The sequence below is a fragment of the Crocuta crocuta genome, unplaced genomic scaffold (genome assembly GCF_008692635.1).
Source record: "Crocuta crocuta isolate KB4526 unplaced genomic scaffold, BGI_CrCroc_1.0 scaffold72, whole genome shotgun sequence".
Classification (NCBI taxonomy): Eukaryota; Metazoa; Chordata; class Mammalia; order Carnivora; family Hyaenidae; genus Crocuta; species Crocuta crocuta.
In genome coordinates this window covers 5,431,415-5,452,805 of record NW_027529427.1, presented here as the reverse complement: position 1 = coordinate 5,452,805, position 21,391 = coordinate 5,431,415, and the positions used below count along the sequence as shown (strand labels likewise).

General features: G+C 45.5%; 1 protein-coding gene across 2 annotated transcripts in view; it reads left to right on the top strand.

Moving 5' to 3' along the window:
- PRMT8 (protein arginine methyltransferase 8) overlaps positions 1-21,391 on the top strand; it is a 98,442-nt gene that overhangs the window by 220 nt on the left and 76,831 nt on the right. The window lies entirely within an intron of this gene.

The following is a 21,391-nucleotide window of genomic DNA, read 5'->3' as shown; positions in this document are numbered from 1 at the left end:
GTGTGTGTGTGTGTGTGTGTGTGTGTGTGTGTGTGTGTTGGGGGAAAAGACAGTGCATGTCTCAGGTCCCCTCCCTCTTGAAAATGCAAAAGAGTCGCTCTCACCCCATCTCCCTCTCCTGCCACCCGCTGCTCGCTTCTCTTTCCCCAAGTCCCAAACCCCGGGCAGCAGCGCTCCCCTGCCCTCTCGTCTGGCTTCCATTAGGGGTCCAGCTTTGTGCAAAGCTGGGATGGATGATCCTGGGGCCAGGTCTGCTCCCTGAAGCGCCTTGACCGTCTCCAGCCGCTGCCTGAGCTTTACCCTTCAAGCTCGAGTCAGTCCCCCAGCTCTCGGTCCCCGCCGCACCGCGGAGAGCTCCGGGCCACGGTGGGGCCAGCCCGAGCGCGTGGTGGGACTCGGGCCCCGCCAGCAGACCCTCCCGCCCAGACGTGGGCCGGAGAGCGGTCTGCAGTCCTGGGATGCTGGAGCCGCCTCGGGGGCGCTAAACCCGGGGAGGGAGCGCGGGTCGCGGCCGCCTTCAGAACCAGGGACAGCGCCCGCTCCTGGCGCGGCCGAGCTCGCGCGGGGTGGGGGCTGAGCGTCAAGGGCTGCAGGGGAGAGATGGGTCTACAGACACGCGTCCCGCAGAAGCTTTGGGGGAGGCCGCTCTTGCCCCCCGCCTTCGGCAGCCCAATAGCTTGCCCTTCCTCTACTCTCGAGCTGGCCCTGAGCCGCAACGAGCCCTGCTGGGTTTTGCGTCCCAAGACTGGACGCCGTGTTCCCGGGCCTCGCAGTGACCCTGCTGTCGTTACAACTGGACTAGACCGTAGGCTTCAGGCACCTGTAGTCACGAAGGGGATCAGCGTGGGCAGCCCCCTTACCTTCCTGGAGAAACGGTGCGCCGAGGTGGGGGCGGAGTGGGGTATGTGTGTGAAGATCATCCCTTACTCAGTGGCAGGAAAAAGACAGAGAGCAAACTCCCGGGCTCTATTAATAGCCGGGTGTCTGGTGGGGCTGCCGTACATTTCACATATGGTTACCCATATGCAGCGTGAGGCGGGGATGGAGGTGTGGCGCGGGGATTGTCCCTCTGTCTTGATGGAATGCAAAAGGGTGCAGAGACCCTTCCGATCTTCTTCGGTAAGGTCTTAACTGCAGCTAACCCTTACCCCACAGCAATAGGCAGCAAAGCTTTCAAAATCCCCATTCTCTGAGAGATTAGAAGCAGCATGCATCTGGCAATTGCCGATTTCGAAAACCAAACACGCTCAAGGGCTTGAAAACAGTAGGGCATTCAGTAGCTAACGCTGTCTCCTTGAGTTAGGGCAAAGCCAGCATGCCTACTGTCCCCTCGACACTTCCTCTTCTCCACCCGCAAAGGCGCTTAGCCTCACAGCAGCAAGCTAGCCTTCCCAATCCCCTCACACTCCTCCCTCTGATCGCCCACCCGCGGAAAAGGTTCCTAAAAATAGCGCAGAGTCAAGGCTGCACTTCTGCAAAGTGTTGGACCAGTGGGCACATAGCAGTCCCTGCAGCCAGGTGGCTGGAGTGCTGGAAGCAAGAAACTGCTTTCTCCCCTCCCCCCACCCCCCCACCCCTCCTTTCTTGGTTTCTAAAAAAAAAGTTTTCACGGGTCTCTAAGCCCCCGCACCCCGGCTGTTGCACGGGGTCTGAATGCAGACCCCTGCCAGATTCAGCAGTGTGCAGCAGCGGCTGCTGAGCTCCCCACCTTGGCCAGGGTTAAAGGCGTCCAGAGCAGGCAGAGCGGCGCGCGCCAGGCTATTTTTACTTGCTTCCCCCGCGGCTCCGCTCCCCCCGCCCCTTCTCAGCAGTTGCACATGCCAGGTCTGCTCAAGGCATCAATGAAAACAGCAGTAGAGGCGGCTGAGCTCTTGCAAAGAAAAAAAAATAATAAAACACGTCGCATGCCTGGCACGAAGGTGGGAGGGGGTAAGGAAAGACCCAGCTGGGGCTTCTTGGAGGAGAGGGATTCTGGGGTTCAGTTCTTAGCAACTTCCCTTGAGAAGGGGAGGAATTCAGACTTGGTCAAACGTGCCCAGTGGAGGCATCCAGGCGCGTGACAATCACTTGGTTTTCCTCCAGGAACTGGCTGTTTTTGGAATACACCAGGGCTAGAGCAGTACTTCCAAAAGCGGAGGTATTATGGGTTTGCTTGCATTATGGTGGGGGAGAGAGGCGAGGACACCTGTGCGTGTGTGCGTGTGCGCGCGTGTGTGCGCGCGTGTGTTGATGGTGGCAGTGGTCCTTGTTGGTAGTTCAACGTCTTTATTAAACACTGACCATGTACTAGGAATAATTAGTTACTCCAGATTAAAAGATGAAGGTAACCAGGTCCCTGCCCATAAGAAACTCACAGTCTGGTGGGCAGTAGTGCCCAACAAGCCAGATAATTCTGTAGCAATTTTCCTGCCTTCTGTTGGTTTGCAAGCACTTTATCTCTTTTCCTCTTATAATGATTCTGTGAGGTAAGCAAAGGTTGGTATTCATTTCATATCCCCATTTTATAACAGAGGACACTGAGGTTGAGAGGTTAAGCAGTTTCTGAAAGTCACCTGGTCAGCTAGGACAACCTTGGAACACAGACTGCCCTCATTTCTTTCTTTTTAAAAAAATTTTTTTAATGTTTATTATTTTAGAGAGAGAGAGAGAGAGGGAGAGAGAGGAAGGGTAAGAGCGAAAGGGAGACACAGAATGACAAGCAGGCTCCAAGCTCTGAGCTATCAGCACAGAGCCCAACACAGGGCTTGAACTCACTACCTCAAGATCATGACCTGAGCGTTGAGTGCGTAACCAACTGAACCACCCAGGCACCCCAGACTGCCCCTCACTTCCGATTCACTGCCCTTTGCCCTACACTTGCTACCTCTAAAAAGGCGTCATGTGTGAATAGGAGTGGGTGAGGAGTGGAGAGGGCAGAGATGCTCTGGAAAGGAGAGAGACCATGTTGGCGGTAGGCAAAGATGGTGGGAGAATGTGTTTTTTCACGAGGTAAAGATAAGGAAAGACATTCGAATTGTTAGACAAGAAGGAAAAAGTGAAGAATAAAGCTTATATAATACTTATATTGTAAGCAAAGCCTCCCTCAATAAGTGAGGTTCAGAGCTAGGGCAGTGGGAACCCTAAGGTCACAGGCTTAATGGGCAGGGTATGTTCTGGGTGGCCCTCAGAGCACTCTGTAACTACTTTGGCCTCAGTCCCCTTTAACTTGAGCTTATTTCCCTTATGGTGCAGAGTTGGCATAGGCTATAAGGAAACACCCTGACAGTCCCTGGATCGTGGCATACATGAAGTGAGGTCTGTATCATTTACACTTTATCCAGCTCTTTGATAGGCTTCTCCTCCTCAGCTAAACACATCATCACCTCTGCTCCCCACCTATCATTAAAAACTTTGTGATATGGCCTTCTGAGATGTCTGCAAAGCCTTTACTCTGACTATTCCATCCCACCATCTTTTTCGGTTCAGCCTCAGTGCCTGAGGCAGGTAGTCTTTCCTTTTGCCCTCAGTAAGACAGTAGCCTCTCAACTGTTGGTTTTCTTCTCTAATCCAGCCTTATTATCACTGCTCAGTGGGTTTTCAAAAGCACAACTCTGCTCATATTCAGAATCTTACCATATTGCCCTACTGCATACAGGATACAAGATAAAGTCCAGTTTTCCTAGCATAGGACCCAAAGCCCTTTAATACCTGCCCTATGTAATTCTCTGTACAGACCACTTCCTTTTGAATATTTTTGTGCATATTGGCCCCTCCGCCTGAGCTGCTCTTTCTCCTCCTTCTCTGGAAAAATAATCTTCCTTAACCTGCAAGATTCAACTCAAAGGTCATTTCCTCCAAGCAGTCTTCCCAGATCTGCATTTATCCTCCACTGTCATGGGGAGTGAGTACTCCTTCTTCTTCTGTGTTCTTAACACACGTCTCACTTTTCTTATTACAAGATGATTGGCTTTTTATATGTCTGCTTCTTCAGTTAGATAATGAACTTTTTTTTTGGTATACCCTGTTCTTAACGCTGTGCCTGACACATAGCAGATAATAAATGTTGATGAATTGTTGAATGTGAGCTGATTCATGTGATTATGTACAAGCAAGCTCATGAGCCTTCTGGGTTTTAGCCACTCATGATTTTCTGAAAATTGGGCTTCCTATCTCTCACTTCTCTGCTACACTTACGCTGTTGCGGACCTTTAAATCTCAACATGAATAAAGATTCTGGGAATCAAGTTGCTGCAGCAACTCAAAGCATGGGTACATTTTGGTTATTCATGTACCTATTCAATATTCTGTAATTACTGACTCTTACTATGAGGTGTTCATCTGAATAGCAGATAAATGGATTAATCACAATGCCCAATTACGAACCGGGGGGGATAATGGACTTTTCTGAGCTGCTCCTTGCTTTACTGATTCTTGGTGAAAGCCTGATGCATTATTTATGGTGATGACTCCCTGATTGGGGTTTTAACACCTCAGAGGAGAGCCCTAAGGGGTGAGAAAAGAGTTTTAGCAAAGGAGTCATTTTGGAGACAGTCTTTTTTTTTTTTTTTTTTAACGTTCTATTGACTTACTGACCTAGGGAGAGAGAATAATTATGAGTTGGGAAAAATCCTGCAATGGGACAACAGGGTTAGGGTTATGGGGGAAACACAGAGCTGACTTCTGACATGGTGTATGTGGCTAATGGATCCCTCTCCTCAGGAAGTTCCTTTCAGCTAAAGTGTGTGGTCCTATAGCACAAAAGTCAGGGAATTGAGGAGGAAGAGAACAAGAGGAAGCAGGGCCCAGGCCCACTTCTTTGAGGATGGTCTGTATCCACATCTCTTTCTGAAGAGTGTGAAAACTAACCTACCATGTCAGCTCTGGAGCCAGACTTCCTAGCTTAAAATCCAGCTCTGAACTTAGTAGATTGTTATTATGTTGACCATAACCTCTCTGGGCCTCATCAAATTGTCATGCTAATTAAATGAATTAATTTGTGCAAAGAGTTTAGAGTGTGGCAAGTGCTGGAGAAGTGTTTATGCTGTTATCCTGCTAGCTTGTAGGAGTCTTGCTGAAAAAGGACAAACTGGATGAGCTCTCCCACTTCCTTGCTTCTCCGGCTAAAATGATCCATAGACCAAAACCCACATCGATTTTTCCTCCCTCAGCAAACACTGATTTCAATCCTTAAGAAAGCCCAGGAGAGTTAAGAAGATACCCATATCCTCACCCCCGAACCCCATCCCAGGAAATTTGGCTTTTCAGAGAGTCCTAAATTGGCTTTTGGCTGTCATCGAGGGTGAAACAGAACACTCTTGTCTGCAGTTCAGGATTGGGTTTCATTTCCTCTTCTTTGCTAACTGCAATGCGAAGTGATTATCACATACCAGTGTGGAACACGCAAAAATCTGTAAAAACAGTACTTACACCTTGGAGTCTACTCTGCCAGCAGGGAAAAAGTGGGCAACATGACAACATGTGAACTGCCAAGGTAACTAACTGGAAGCTGGATTGTGTTGTGTGAAATGCAGGCATTATTGTGCCATTGTGAACTGACTTGGGAAAAGCATGGAGAGAACACAGGCAAAAAGTTTCCTCCCAAAGGTCACCCTGTCCCTGCTTCTGCTGCTGAACATACTTACTTCACCCAGGACACAAAGTTGGCTGCTGGATCTCTCATGGAAAAGCTTTAGAGAAGGTGATTTCTCCAAACTTAGATATCTCAGAAGGAAGTTCTTCCTTAACTGGGGCTCAATCTCTTCTGGTGTAATCCAAGTCGCCTTTGTTCGTATTATTCTTTTTTTAAAAAAATATGTTTTCAAATTGATTTGCATACAATACCTAGTGCTCATCCCAACAAGTGCTCTCCTCAATTCCCATCACCCACTTCCCCCTCTCCCTCACCCTCCCATCAACCTTTAGTTTGTTCTCAGTCTTTTAAGAGTCTCTTGTGGTTTGCCTCTTTGTTGTATTACTCGAAAAGGAGATAAAAGCTGGCTGGTTTGGGCTGTATTAGGACTGTCTCACCATCTTTACTGACTTTTGTTCCAAGGTATTCCAACCCCTGGTCTCTGATATTCTGACATTAGCCTTCTCATATGAATAACCAGGAGAGGATCGTTGAAGAAGACTTGCTTTCTGGTGTTATCCTACCCATTGGATATTTCACACATCAAATGGGTTTTCTGCTTCACTTGTTATTAGAATTCCCTCAAGCATCACAGCTTTCCCCAGATTTGTAATGGGTCACCATATGCAAAGAGCTCTTTTTAAGTGTAATTTTATAGGAGCAAACAGCTTGATGTGCACATTTTCATAAAGTCATAAAATCTGAAAGCTGGATGGAAACACAAATCATTTAAATTAAGAGAGAAAATCTTGCCCAGTATCACAAAGAGCGTAAGTGCTGGTGTTGAGACTGTGTTTACTCCTAGGTCAATGCCATTTATATGTTGACATTTATACACTGACATTGGTCCTTTAAACATAGCATCTGATTTATTGTTTTTATTTTTTTTTGTGTTAATTTTGTAGTATGTCATGATATGTGATATCTAAAAACAGAGTTTCTGTACATAAGATCTAGGTACTATGAATAGTGAGATCTCTGTCTTTTTCACATGACATTTAAAATGCTTTGGCATACATCATCTTGGTCAATGTATGTCACCATAGATTACAAGCATATACGCATGCATTATATAATGTATGTCAGATGTACATACATAACATATATGAGTTACATATTATCTCTATTGTACAGATGAAGAAGCCAAAGCACAGACACACAGATATCAGTGTTACTTGCCCAACACCCCACAAATAGTAAGTGGTAGAACTGGGATTCAAACTCTAGTTTTTTAGCCACCAAGACCCGTGCTTTCTCTCCCAGGCTATGAAGGCATCTGAGAGACCATAGTAGAAACTTGAAATTTGAAGAGAAAGAATGGAGAAATCAAAAGGAGATGTGAAGGATGGTGGATTTAGAAGAAATTAAAAACAAGACTTCACCCCTTTCCCCTTTTCATTTTCCAGGCTTTCTTTTCCTGCCTCCACCACCACCTTGCAATCCTCATTTTTCACAGTCCTCAATGCTATGCCCTGTGGGTGGCAGGGACCTGATATGACTTGTGACTGGGACAATCCTCATACCATACCACCTACTCCTATATCCTTATCCACCAGCCTGGAGTCCTAGCTGGTGGGCCAGGGGAGAAGCTATTGTTTAACAAAGTATGCCTCTATGGAAGCCAGGCCCAAGGCCACAGTATTAAACCTGGACTCTTATCTAGCCTCTTCTGGTGGTGAAATGAATAACAAAGACCCCAGAACAAGAACTTTGTTTTTTAAATGCATCTTTGTAGTTTCATCACTTATGTTTATTTTCTAGGACTGCTGTGACAAAGAACTGCAATCTGGCTGGCTTAAAACAACAGAAGTATACTCTCTCACAGTTCCGGAGGTCACAAGTCTGAGATCCAGGTGCTAGCAGGGTCTTGGGGGGAGCTTCTGAAGGTTCCTTCTGAAGGTTTTTAAGGGAGCTTGTTTATAGCTTCTTCCCTTGCTCCTAGCTGTTGCCAGCTATACTCAATATCCCTTGGGTTGTAGACATATTGCTCCAGTCTCAGCCTTCATCTTCACATGGACTTCTTCCTTGTGTGTGTGTCTGTATTTCTTCTTAAAAGGATACCAGTCATACTGGATTAGACCCCACCCTAATCTAGTACAACCTTATTTGAATTTGGTTACATCTGCAAAGAGCATATTTCCAAATAGGTAATATTCCTAGGCAACAAGGGTTAGAACTTCAACACATTGTGGGGGAGGGGTACTTGATTCAACTTGATTCAGCCCACAACATCATCCAACATAGGGTCCACATACAGTAGGTCTGAGTTGAAATGGCTAACAAATGCCTGAATTAATACATAAAAGCCTCAGAGTAGTTGCAAAGTCGATGAAGGTAGTCTTTCTCTTTCAAGTCTCTTTTCTGCCACTCACTCCGTGGTCCACCTTACCCACGGACGTCTCAGTGTCTTTATCAAGGCTTCCTTCCTTGTGCAGTAACAATAATTATAACAAGAGCTGCCGTTTTAATGTCCGTACTGTGTGTTGGACACAGTGTTAGGTGCTTTGTAAGCATCACCATATTTAATTTACACAGTAAGATTACAATGCAACTCTTTCTATTTCTATTTTGCAGTTGAAGAATTGGAAACTTGGAGTGGTTGATTATAGAGCCAGAAAGTAGCCGAGTTGGGGTATTCTCAGAATTGGAATGTGCTCTGCTGTTGACTCAGGCCTCTCTCCTTTTTTTATCCACATCCTCAACCTCAAGCTTATTCTTGTCTTTGCCCTACGCCAGCTCCCACCCACTGAAAGCTTTGGAAATCTGGGAAAGAACTGATACACTCCAAGCATGAGAAAGGGACTATGGCTAATTGAAGGCTGTCAATCAGTAGCAGGCTCCGTGTATTAGATCCCCTCATCCTTTCAGGAGATTTGCTTTGTTGTTGCCAGAGGAGTTATTTTAGTGGTAGAGTTGTGAGCCCATTACTAGCTTACTTGAGGGGCAATTCTGGAGGGCAGGAGAGATAAGGATTTTCTTTCTTCCTTCCTTTCTTTTTTTTAGGGTTTGTCACTTCTTTTTTTTTTTTTTATAGTTTATTGTCAAGTTAGTTTACATATAACACCCCGTGCTCATCCCAACAAGTGCCCTCCTCCATGCCCATCACCCCCCTTCCCCGCTCCCTCACCCCTACTGAGCCCTCAGTTTGTTCTCAGCATTCAAGAGTCTCTCATAGTTTGCCTCCCTCCCTCTCCCCAACTATTTTTCCCCTTCTTCTCCTGCCTCGTCCTCCGTTAACTTCTTCCTAATCCACCTATATGTGCAAACATATGGTATTTGTCCTTCTCTGGGGATAAGGATTTTCTTGGCACTTTCCAAACAATTAAATCATGCGGGCCGCTGACTTCTTGCCTGAGACAGTTTTGTGTGACAGTAAGTGTGCAGCCCCTGGGACTGGCATGCCTAGGGTCAGATCTCAGCTCATCAACCTGCTGCACAAGTTATCATCATCATCATCCTCTGTGTCTTGGCTCCATCATCTATGATATGGTAATAGCACTTTATCCCATGGAGTTATTATGAGGATTAAATGGGTTATTTCACGTGAAGCACACATCTGGCACATGGTAAATGCTCAAGAAAAATTAGCTGTTATTTGGAATCTGGGTTTATCCAGTGCTGTCCCAAATGGGGAGCGGAGGAATAAAGGGCCTTTACCACTGATGTTAGGGAGCCAGTTTTGGCAGAGCTGGAGCACAGTGGCCAAGGGAGAGCATCTTTGATTCAGGTCATTCAGTGATTGAATCACTAATTCATTTTCATGTCAGCCAGCCAGAGACATGAAGACCGCTTAAGACAAGGCTCTTCAGCATCCCCTGCCAAGGGGCTACTGGTCCCCAAGTGAAGTGCTTCAATAATAGGAGGGACCCATAGGCTGGCCTACCCCACTCCAAGCTCTAGGAAGCAGGTGTTTGGCAACATCTAAAGAATGAAATGGAAAACTCCCTGGGTCCCTACAAATGTGAAAGGAATGGGGGATGGGAGCATCTCAGTCAGGCTTGATTGCAGACCTCCTGAATGAAGGCCCATTGTCACAGACTTCTCTATGCCTTTCACGAGCCTTGCTGCTAGAAAGAGAGCAACTCCTACTTGGTGGTTACTGGATTGATTGATAACTCCCCCACACCCCTGTTCCCACTCAGAGAAACTGAGTCACAGGGGAAGGGAAGAGAGAGGATGGGGATATTTCCCAGGTTCATGTGGCAAATTGGATGTTTAATTACTGTGTTAAACTCTCTGTCCTCTTTGCCATAAATCTAGCAGAATATATTCACTGTGTGTGAGGCCTGACCCGAGGGAGGTACAGCTAAGACTCAACTAGGCTAATGCCACTACAAAGGGAAGGCTATTAGCAAATTCATCAATTAGGCCTCCATTTGTAGCTCAGTTGTGAAAGGTAATCTCTTGTTAGCTGAAGTAAAATACAGTGGTGGCCTTTCTGGAAAAATAGAAGACTGTAATTCCCATGGACGTCTTCAGTTCAAGGACTTCATCTCTGACAAGCAGCTATGACAGCTGTTCTCTAAGGAGGCTCAATCAGACAGTCCCACAAAAATGATTACAGCCCATCACAAGTGTAGACAGGATCCTAATTAAGGAATGCTCTCTATTTATGTGCATGTGATCAACTCTTGCCTCCATGTACATAGTAGGACAGTGATGAATGTTTACTGAAGGAATAAAGGAACTAAACCTGTATATCATACATACACCATGCCAACTTCTTTCTGTTAGAATCTTTTCCTACTCCGCCTTCTCCAGAATGAAAGCTGTTTTCCCTTGGTGGCCGAGGGAAGCATTTTGGTCTTCTCTTCATCCTTTTGGGATTCTAAAACTCATCCTACAAGTTAGCCATGAGGATTAAATTTGATCATGGAATAAGACATAAAGAAGAATCTCCACAAACGTCTTCTTCTTTTTCCTCCTGTTGTAACTGTTTATTGGGCCAGCGTTTGTTTTGTTTTTAGGAGAAAATCTATAGTTCAAGGTCACTTCTAATGTTCTCTTTGAGTAGACATACATGACCTAATCCAGACTGTAGGGTGTACAGGTGAGTTTATGTGCAAGGATATTTGTGTACACCTAAGCCTGTGGGTCCGTCATGCACAAGCACATGCTCGTACACTTATGTACTTATCCTACGTGGTTTGCAATTTGTAGTAGGAGATATATAAGGGACACATGTAATCACTAGCCTGGAGCTTCTGAGAGCTCAAGCAAGGGTCTGATGAGTCAACACAGAATAATGTGTCCTATGTGGGACCCATGTTGGGGTGAGATCGAGTGTAGGAATCTAAGGGAGAGTCTTATAGAGACAGATCTGAATTTCAGGGTCAGGAAGATTATGCAGCCCCAACTGATGCACACCATTTATTATTATGCAACTGGGGCGTTGTTTTCCTCTGGGCTGGGTTCTGAGTCTCCTTCTTCTCCACCTACCCACTCTGTCCAGGCCGTCTTATCCCCTCTCTTGGCTTCATTACTATTTTATGTGTTGATGATTCCCAGACTCCAAGCTGTAGCCCAGGTCCGTCCTCTGAGGGCAGACCCACATAGCTGACTGCCTATGGGACATCCCCACTCAGATGGCTCACTGGCTCCTCTGTGAAATAGCGTTTCTTGCCACCAACTTGACTCTCCTCCCACTGGTCCTCGCCCTGCTTAGTATGAATCCACCAGTCACAAGCCCTGACTCTCCAATCTCCTTTCTCCACAGCGAGTGATGATTCTACATCCTGCAAGTTTGTTTCTTTGTCCTGAACCTGTCCTCCCCTTTCTGGTCTCTCTTTTGTAATCCTCGTTCACGGCTCACCACTCCCATCTCTCGCCTGGATCTCTGCAGTAACCTCCTGAGCACGGTTCGCACATCCTCCCTTCCTTGCTCAGACTTGTTATCATTGCAGCATGAATGCATGTTCTAAAGTGGAAATCTGATTATACTTCTCACCTCCTTAATCCCCTTCAGCGACTTTTCCATTTCATTAGGAGAAAGGTCCCCTCCTTATCAGAGCTCATAAGGCTCTGCATGGTCATGCCCTAAGCACTTTTCCACCTTCCTTTCCTTAGTTTCTTTTAAGTCCTTTGCTCCCACACCATCTATACTCAACTGTTTCCCTCCCTTTACTTCCTGTGCACCTACTACTCTCCCTTTAGGTCTCTGCTTAGATATCACCTCTTCTAGGAAGCCTTCCCCTTCTCCAAGTCTGACTTTGTTCTCCCATCCATGTGATCCCCTAGTACCCGTGCATCCTCTGTCATGGCACATATCACACTGTACCTGCTGATTTCCTTATCTGTAAGTCCACCATAAATCTTGTGAGAGTAGGGGCTCTCTCTATGCTATTCACAGTTGAATCCTAGCACCTACCACAGTGCTTAGTACCTATTACAGTTAAAACCATTTGCTCAATGAACAATCATTGCTACATGTACCTTTCCTGTATGGAAAATGTTCTATGGATGCTAGTGGTTAAATGGATATCTATATATTCTATCCCTTCCTAATGCACTGGTCTCAACTATGTCAGTTACTTAGGATACCACTAGAGCAAGAAATCCTTCTGCTCTGAAGCCAGGCTATAATAAAGCTGTCCCAGTTAGATGTTCACTGCTGATGGACAAAGCCAGAATTGCAGAGAGAAAGTTTATAGTCAAGGCAAAATGGGTAAAGGGAAATTTTTGGATAAACAAGGGTATAAGTTTAATACCCTCCTGAACAGGCAAGGTGTAAGTTTCAGAAAGAGTAAGGGTCAGGGTTTTGCCTGAGAAATTGGGAATTACCTGCACTATAGCAGTGGATGCAGCAGAGAGACTATGGAAGCTTCCCTGAAAAACCTTGCTTGAGGCAGAGGAGTTCAGGGGGTTGGATCAGACAATATATTTATTCCCAGCATCACTGACTGATGTGAGCAGGAGGGCATGTAGGGGATGTCCCAAAACAAGGGATCTGAACTGCCCTGAGGCTCTGACTCCTAACTGCAGGCTCCTGGCTTCGGGCCCAGCNTGAAAAACCTTGCTTGAGGCAGAGGAGTTCAGGGGGTTGGATCAGACAATATATTTATTCCCAGCATCACTGACTGATGTGAGCAGGAGAGCATGTAGGGGATGTCCCAAACAAGGGATCTGAACTGCCTTGAGGCTCTGACTCCTAACTGCAGGCTCCTGGCTTCGGGCCCAGACGCTCTGCAGAGTGGACACGACCCCTNTCTCTCGCCTGGATCTCTGCAGTAACCTCCTGAGCACGGTTCGCACATCCTCCCTTCCTTGCTCAGACTTGTTATCATTGCAGCATGAATGCATGTTCTAAAGTGGAAATCTGATTATACTTCTCACCTCCTTAATCCCCTTCAGCGACTTTTCCATTTCATTAGGAGAAAGGTCCCCTCCTTATCAGAGCTCATAAGGCTCTGCATGGTCATGCCCTAAGCACTTTTCCACCTTCCTTTCCTTAGTTTCTTTTAAGTCCTTTGCTCCCACACCATCTATACTCAACTGTTTCCCTCCCTTTACTTCCTGTGCACCTACTACTCTCCCTTTAGGTCTCTGCTTAGATATCACCTCTTCTAGGAAGCCTTCCCCTTCTCCAAGTCTGACTTTGTTCTCCCATCCATGTGATCCCCTAGTACCCGTGCATCCTCTGTCATGGCACATATCACACTGTACCTGCTGATTTCCTTATCTGTAAGTCCACCATAAATCTTGTGAGAGTAGGGGCTCTCTCTATGCTATTCACAGTTGAATCCTAGCACCTACCACAGTGCTTAGTACCTATTACAGTTAAAACCATTTGCTCAATGAACAATCATTGCTACATGTACCTTTCCTGTATGGAAAATGTTCTATGGATGCTAGTGGTTAAATGGATATCTATATATTCTATCCCTTCCTAATGCACTGGTCTCAACTATGTCAGTTACTTAGGATACCACTAGAGCAAGAAATCCTTCTGCTCTGAAGCCAGGCTATAATAAAGCTGTCCCAGTTAGATGTTCACTGCTGATGGACAAAGCCAGAATTGCAGAGAGAAAGTTTATAGTCAAGGCAAAATGGGTAAAGGGAAATTTTTGGATAAACAAGGGTATAAGTTTAATACCCTCCTGAACAGGCAAGGTGTAAGTTTCAGAAAGAGTAAGGGTCAGGGTTTTGCCTGAGAAATTGGGAATTACCTGCACTATAGCAGTGGATGCAGCAGAGAGACTATGGAAGCTTCCCTGAAAAACCTTGCTTGAGGCAGAGGAGTTCAGGGGGTTGGATCAGACAATATATTTATTCCCAGCATCACTGACTGATGTGAGCAGGAGAGCATGTAGGGGATGTCCCAAACAAGGGATCTGAACTGCCTTGAGGCTCTGACTCCTAACTGCAGGCTCCTGGCTTCGGGCCCAGACGCTCTGCAGAGTGGACACGACCCCTGTCTCAAGCTTTGCACAGGTTCCTTTATTCATGGTTATCTCGGTCCAGCACTTCTATTCATTCCTCTGTTTAAAGGTTAAAAATAAGATGCTCCATATTTCAGGATGTGAAGAAAACTAAACCACTGACTTGGGCTGCCAGTACTACAGGGTCCTAGGACTTTGTTCACCAGGCCCAATCTGATGGCTCTTCTTGGAGCCTTCACTGAAAATCTGCTAAGCCCTTGCCCACTTCCTTTTCTTCTTCTAGCTCTGCCTCAGCATCAAAGATCCACAGTCTTAGAGATCTTGATATCCATGCTCCCACCTCTGGAGTGTACCCTGCATGATCTAGTCAAGACAGTGAGGCTCTGTCCTAAGCAGTAAAGAGGAAATGCCTCAACTTTTAATTATTCACTCCAGTTCCTTAAGCCCTTGGCTGATACTACTAGGTAACGTAGAAAGAGTTAAAATCCAACAGACAGAACCCATGATCCTGACTCTGTTGCCATCTGCTTTCTATAACTCGCAGCTACCAAATGAAAAATGGATGAGTTGATCCTAATCTACCCTACTTGATAGGGATGCCCCTGAACTAAATGAGACAATGGGCATAAGCCCATTTGGGAAAGGGAGAAGGTATTGCACAAGTCTTAAACTTTGTTGTGATTCACTTGTTATCTCAAGTGCCTTCCAGTGCAGCAGTATGCCAATTTCCCCTTATTGAGTTGTCAGTGGAGTTGGAGACAAGCTCATCGCCATCCTCCACATGGCTTCCCCTTCCAGACATGCCCACGTGTGCTAAATTCGTGCTGTTCGAAATGGGAGATGTTTTCCCCCTCGGTGGCAAATGGCATAGAAAGTGGAGGTTTGGGAAAAGCAAAAAGATGCTGTCAATCTGAGCTTTGGCTTGTTAAGAAGCAGACCTCTTTTAGGGTCCTGACTTGAACAAAGCATATAAGGGTAGGCAGTTTGCAGGCAACTATTTATCTGGGAAAGAGTGACTCTTCCCTCAGAAACCATTGCCTTCACTTTTGCTCTCCACCTGCTGGCTCGGCCTCTTCCATTCTCTCTCACTTCCCAAGCATGGGCTTCTAGGATTCTAAGAGCAATAGCTCTTTCTTTTTCAGGCAGGAGAGACTGTGAAGAGCTTACCATTCAGGTGGCAGGGGGAGACAGCCCCAGCTTCTTGGTTCTGGACTCTGGGGGCCTGAATATTGCAGAGAATCCAGTCTTAGGCAGCAGACTTTAATACCCACTTGACTAGGCAACTGATGGATAACCTTACTTGGTGCCATGGGTCTAACCTGTTCTTAATGTGTACAGGGCTAAAGGGAAAGAAAGACAAGGGACACTAGGGTGGCTCAGTCAGTTAAGCATCTGACTCTTGGTTTTGGCTTAAGTCATGATCTCACGGTTCATGGGTTCAAGCCCTGTGTCAAGCCCTGTGTTGGGTGTCATGCGGCTGGTGGTATGGAGACTACTTGGGATTCTCTCTCTCTCCCTCTTTCTCTGCCTCTCCCTCACTCGCACTTGCTCTCTCTCGCACACGTTCTCTCTTTCTCTCTCTCAAAATAAATGAATAAACTTAAAAAGGGGGATTATTTGAGCTTCAGATTTCTTAAAGCCATACTTCTTTTTCTTCCCCTGTGTGCAGTGCTGGACCATCATTTCTAAAGCGCTGGGATCTGGCTTCTTTCCCAAATCAGGCCCAAGCCAGGATGCTGTATTCCTTTGGGTACCGTGGCTGGTGCCAGAAGCTGAGCTTCATACTGGAGGCCTGGGGGAGGGATAATCCTATTTTACCCTTCTCTGACATGATCTTACCACCAGTGTTGGAGACCCCCATGTTACCCACTATTTTTATGGACTCTCATCACACATGACCAATTAATGACATTAGACACTGTTGGTTATTGTGTTTTTCTTGATAGCCTCTCCTCTTTGGTGTTCTAAGCCCTATATTCTCTTGCCTCTCCCACATCTCTGACTGTTCTATCTCAGTCTCTCCTGTGGATTCTTCTTCCTTTCACCTCTTAGTGAGGCTGTCCCCAGCTTACTGTCCCCGGATGAGCTCATCCTCTTCTACATCTTGTGACATGCAGACCTGGCTGAATTTCCCTTCTTCAATATTCTGCTGGCACTTTAAATTCAACATGACCCAAACTGAGCGAGCTTCTAATCTTCCCTCTGAACGTGTTCATCTGTGCCTCCCTTTGTATGCCTGTCTCCATAAAGGGCATTGCCATTCTTGCCTTCATTCTAGCCAGAAATTAGGAATCATACTAGAGGTTTCACTTATTCTCACTTCCCCTACCTCAATCCCGGGTAATATATAACAAAATCCTTTTAATTCTACTTCCTTAATTCTACTTTCTTAACATCTCCTTTTCCTTAGCTCACTGCCTTAGATCAGACCTTAATTATCTCTTGTCTGGGCCACTGTAACTGGCTTCCCTCTTCCCAGCTTCTGCTTTTGCTCCTTGCCAAGCACAATGCCCGCACACAGAAGAACTCAATAAATGTTGGTTGAATAAATGAATGAATGAATGAGTGAATGAGTGAATGAGTTATGGGGAGAGATTGCCTGCTCAGAGGAACAATGGAAGGCAATTGTTCTGCAGCTGGTAGGCATTGTGAGTTAACATCAAGGATCTCCATTCTCCATCTCATTTGTCCTTGGTGGTGATAGTTGGATTTAAATAATATTAGGATGAGGTCCAAGAGATTCAGGAAACCTGGTGATAGTCCAGGCTCTGCAACCTGCTTGCTATGGGACAGCTCTTTTATGAGGCTTTCTTTGACCCTGAGAGGACTGCAAAACAAGGAATCAGGTTGTCGGTTGCTCTGCATTTATCATGCAGCACCATCTTTTGGGAGGAAGAAGAACAAATATTATGATAGAGAGTGAACCCGGATAGGTGGTTGAAGCCATATGGAAGTATCCTGGGAGTTCCTTATGTGGAGCATTGTTCAACGCCCTCCAGCATCACTCAATTCTTTCAGAAAGCTCTAATGTGGGCTTCCATGTCCTCTTTCTTTTTCTTTCCCTTATGACAGGATAGGCTTGATCTTGGGGATTCTGGAATCTTTTTTTGCAGAGCTCTTACTCCTAAACCAAATTTAGTTTGTCTCTGTTTAACAGATAATTCCCATTTAAGTTTCCCTTGTATTTCCCAGCTTGAGCAGGGATTTTACATTTAGGTTGAGTAGCTGGCTGGTGACCCCAGTAAGTCCCTTAGGCCATTTGGGTCTGGTTAATACTACCTTACCTGAAGCCAGGGGACAGGGCTTCATCACTCATTGAGGTCCCTTTCAGGCTTCCACCGGTTAATTCTACTTTTCCAATTGCAGGTTTCAGTGAATACACTTATGCTCTATAGTTGCACAGGTTATCTTCTCTTCCCATGATAAACTCCCTGTGATATCTTCTATACTTTGTTGTACCTGGATCTTTTTGGAGCTGGCTACTTGCTTCTTCCAGGCTACTTTCCTCATCAGTGTCAGGGAAGTGCACAGCATCAGTTCTGTTCAAGGGTTCTGGAGATGAAAAACAATATATGAGTAAAGAGTGCACCAGAAGTTACTGGTCTCAGGAAAATATTTAGCAGCAACTATTTTAATTCAGTTCACTGCTTCAGCAGATTCATTCCTTACAGCATATTATTTTGCAGTAGTTCATTCTGTCCAATTTTAGATAACGAACAATCACAATTATGTCAGGTATTTCTCTAGTGGTTTCCTCTAAGAAGCCTAGGGCAGCTTAGCACATTTTGAAATTCTTTTCCAGGCCCTACATCCTGAAAGACAAAGAGGAATGAGGTGGAAGAAGTGGGCAGGAGTCAGAGTGACTGTCTTTCAGAGAGGGAGGCTCTCAGGAGAGGTTGTTTCATTAAGGTCAGAGAGTTGCCTTCAGGGCCAGAGCCAGGGTCTAGGCACTGCTGGTCCTATAGTGTGCTTATTTTCCAGTCTTTGATAAATTCATCCAGTCTTTTCTGCCTCCTGCAAGGTGGTCTCTTATCCCCTACAGAAAGCCAAAGAGTTCAGTTTTCTCCAAGCTTGGTGCCTAGTGAGCTCAGTGTCAGAGCCTTGGCTAGGTCTCAAACCAGGACCTGCTGGCTCACCTTGCCAGGAATGCCAGTGACCAGATTGATGTTGAGGTGTGGCTAGCATTTCAGGCTGCAGGATGTGAACCAAATCTATTAGCTCTTTCGCTGGAGATCACCAATATGAGTTGGATAAGGAGTCACCCTGCTTCAAGGTGGGAGTGTGGACCAAAATTATCTGTAGACCCTTTAATAAGTGTGCTGGTGTCTTACACTTGTTCCTCCAATTTGCTCTCCATACTTCTCCATCCTTCTCTGTGCCCTGAAAGACTGAACTATAATGGACTATATAAACAGGTTCCCTCCAAGCTTCTGGCTGGTTGATTTCTACCAGTGGGGAGCATCAGCAGACCAAAGAAGGGAGAGAAGTGAAGTCAGAGTAATTATTCCTCTAGCTCCTTCCCTATGGGGTCACTGTCCCAAAACTGAAGCTTTCGTGTAGTCCTTCCTTGTAGCCCTCGCCATCTCTACGTTCCAGTAACTTCTCTCCTCTTTCCTCCTTATAGCTAGAGGTCATCATAAAGCTCCTGTTACCAATCCTGAGATACTCCCACTGTAGGTTCCACTGAGCTACTTTTACAAACAGAAATGCTCGATGGCATTCACTGAATACTCACTACACTCCAAGAACTTTTCAAAGATCTTTACATGGACTGCTGAATTTAATTCTTAAATACTCTTCAGAGTAGATACTAATAACGTCCTCAATTTACAAAGGAAGGAACTGAGATACAGAAAAGTTTAGTGAATTACCCAGTGTCTAGTAAGTGGTCGACCCTGATTCCAAACATAAACAGTCATACATCAGAACCCAAATTCCCACTGGTTACAAATGTGATCACTGGACCAACCAAATCAGCATCATCAGGGAACTTATTAGAAATGCAAATTCTCAGCTCTGCCTGAGACATACTGAATCAGAGACTCTAGGGGTGGGTGTTGCAATCTATTCTTCTGGTGATTCTGATACCCACCCAAGTTTGAGAACCATTGTTCTACACTGAACCTGCACAATGGTACATGTATTTAAACACTCTGCACTTTCTTTGAGTGAAATTCACTCTCTCTGTACCTACTGAGACTTGCGTGGCTGAACTAGCATGGTTGATTCCATTCTCTAACCTATTCTAGGCTGTCTTAAATACCATGCATAGCCCTTGGCTTTGGAAGTTTCTATCTTCTGTATTTTGGTTATAGGGATAAGCCAGAAGCTCAGGTTCCCCCCACCCCCACCCTATGGTTGGTTTCTTAGGGCTGTGTACCTATTTGCCTTGCCCTTTTTCTTTCACTGAACTTCTCCTTTCTCCAGACCTCAGCAACCCAATTGTGAACACAATGGTGATAAATAATGGGAAGACATGAGCCAAACTGCTCACAGTTTGTTTCATTTGGTCTCCTAGAGGCCAGCATTTAAAAATCAAAAGATTTCTGGGGTGCCTGGGTAGCTCAGTCAATTAAGCATCTGACATGATCTCCCAGTTTGTGAGATCAAGCCCTATGCTGAGCTCTGTGCTGAGAGCAGAGCCTACTTGGGATTCTCTCTCTCTCCCTTTCTCTCTGCCTCCCACTCAAAATAAATAAATAAACATTTTTTAAAAAATCAAGAGATTTTTGATGAGAAGATGACATTATGGGACACTGTCCATCTCTTAGAGAAGGTGCCCATCCTCTACCTGCTATAGTGCCTCTGCTTAGCCATGGTGGTTGTCATCACCTATATTCATGCACTCCACTGGTTCACATCACCAGCTTCGTCCCCGTGGGTATGTCTTTTTTATTCGTGGGCTCCATAGTATTGAATCTAGTCCCTTCTCTTTCTACAGTTGGGAATCCAAGAGATTTACCCAGGGAGGGTAAAGACTAACTCAAGAATGCAAAGTGAGTTATTGGCTGAGACCAGAAATAAGAACTGTTGGATCCAAGTATGACTTTGAATGGAAAATACTTTGGGCAGGGGCTGTCACTACTCATCCTACAGCTCAGAATCTTGACCTTGGAGCATCACTGCCTCTGGTAACTCTGTTAAAATTGGGAGGGGGCTTCCTCTAGGCTTGATTCCATGTTCTTCCAATTTCTAACTCAATGACCTTGAACTTACTTGTTTTCTCTGGGCTTCAGTTTCCTTTTCTATAAAATAATAATCATATAGTCTTTCTTCAAAAGATTGTTATGAAGGTCAAGTGAAGTGATAGTTAAAGTTCTTTTGGTATAGTGCCTGGTTGATACTGGTAGCTGTTGTTTTGTTTGTGGTGGTGATGTTGGTCAGGATTGCTACATGCTCACCTGTTTTGGGTGGATTCAGAAAGGTAGGCCTGGTTTGCATGTCAAAGTTGGGCCCCAAGGGAGCTGAGGCCACATATGGGCTCCATTCATCTGGGAAGACACTTAGGAAATGGAAGGGGAAACTGGACTCAGAAATAACTGCCTACAGCCAACTCTGGCAGCATGGAGGCCCTGTGTTCTGTCATTTATTGACATCAGGGACCTGGCAGAAGCCACTTAAACTCTTTGAGCCTCATTCTCCCTTTGCTGAGCCATTTGTCCATCCATCCATCCATCCATCCATCCATCCATTTAATTAGTCATTCCTTCAACAAGCATTTGCTGAGAACATACTATGTGCCAGCCCAATGTCATGCATTATGATAAGTCCTGGGGATGCAACCGAGTAAGAAACAGTCCTTGCTTTTGAAAAGTTTATGCTTTAGTAGGGAAGTCAGACAGGATACCAGCCATTAGGGGGTTTTGTAAAGACTGAAGGAGAGGTGCCACAGTAACCTCTATAGAAGGGCGCCATTGGGGAAAAAGGACAAGACTTATAATTTAGAATAAGACTTCACCATTTGCTAATACTGTAATGCAGGACAAAGAGAGGCAAAGGCATGTCCCCTGAAGGCTGCATTCCTTAACATTTCTTTTCTTAAAGTTTATTTATTTTGAGAAAGAGAGAGAGAGAGAGAGAGAATTCCAAGCAGGCTCCATGCTGTCAGCACAGAGCTCCACTAGAGGGCTTGATCTCACCAACACTGAGAGAGTGACCTGAGCTGAGATCAAGAGTCTGTCGCTCAATCGACTGAGCCACCCAGGTGCCCCAGAAATCCCATTGTTCTTAATAAGAGATCTTGAGACCCGCTGATGAGTAACTTTGAAAAGCTGTCTTTAGAAAGGAGTTTTGTAAAGCATTGGGGACCTATCATTCTGTTGAGAGTTATCTTTCTCTAACAGATTGCATATTGTGTGACCGATTTCTTCAGGAGGGAGTTTAACATGGTATGGAGGAAGGTAGG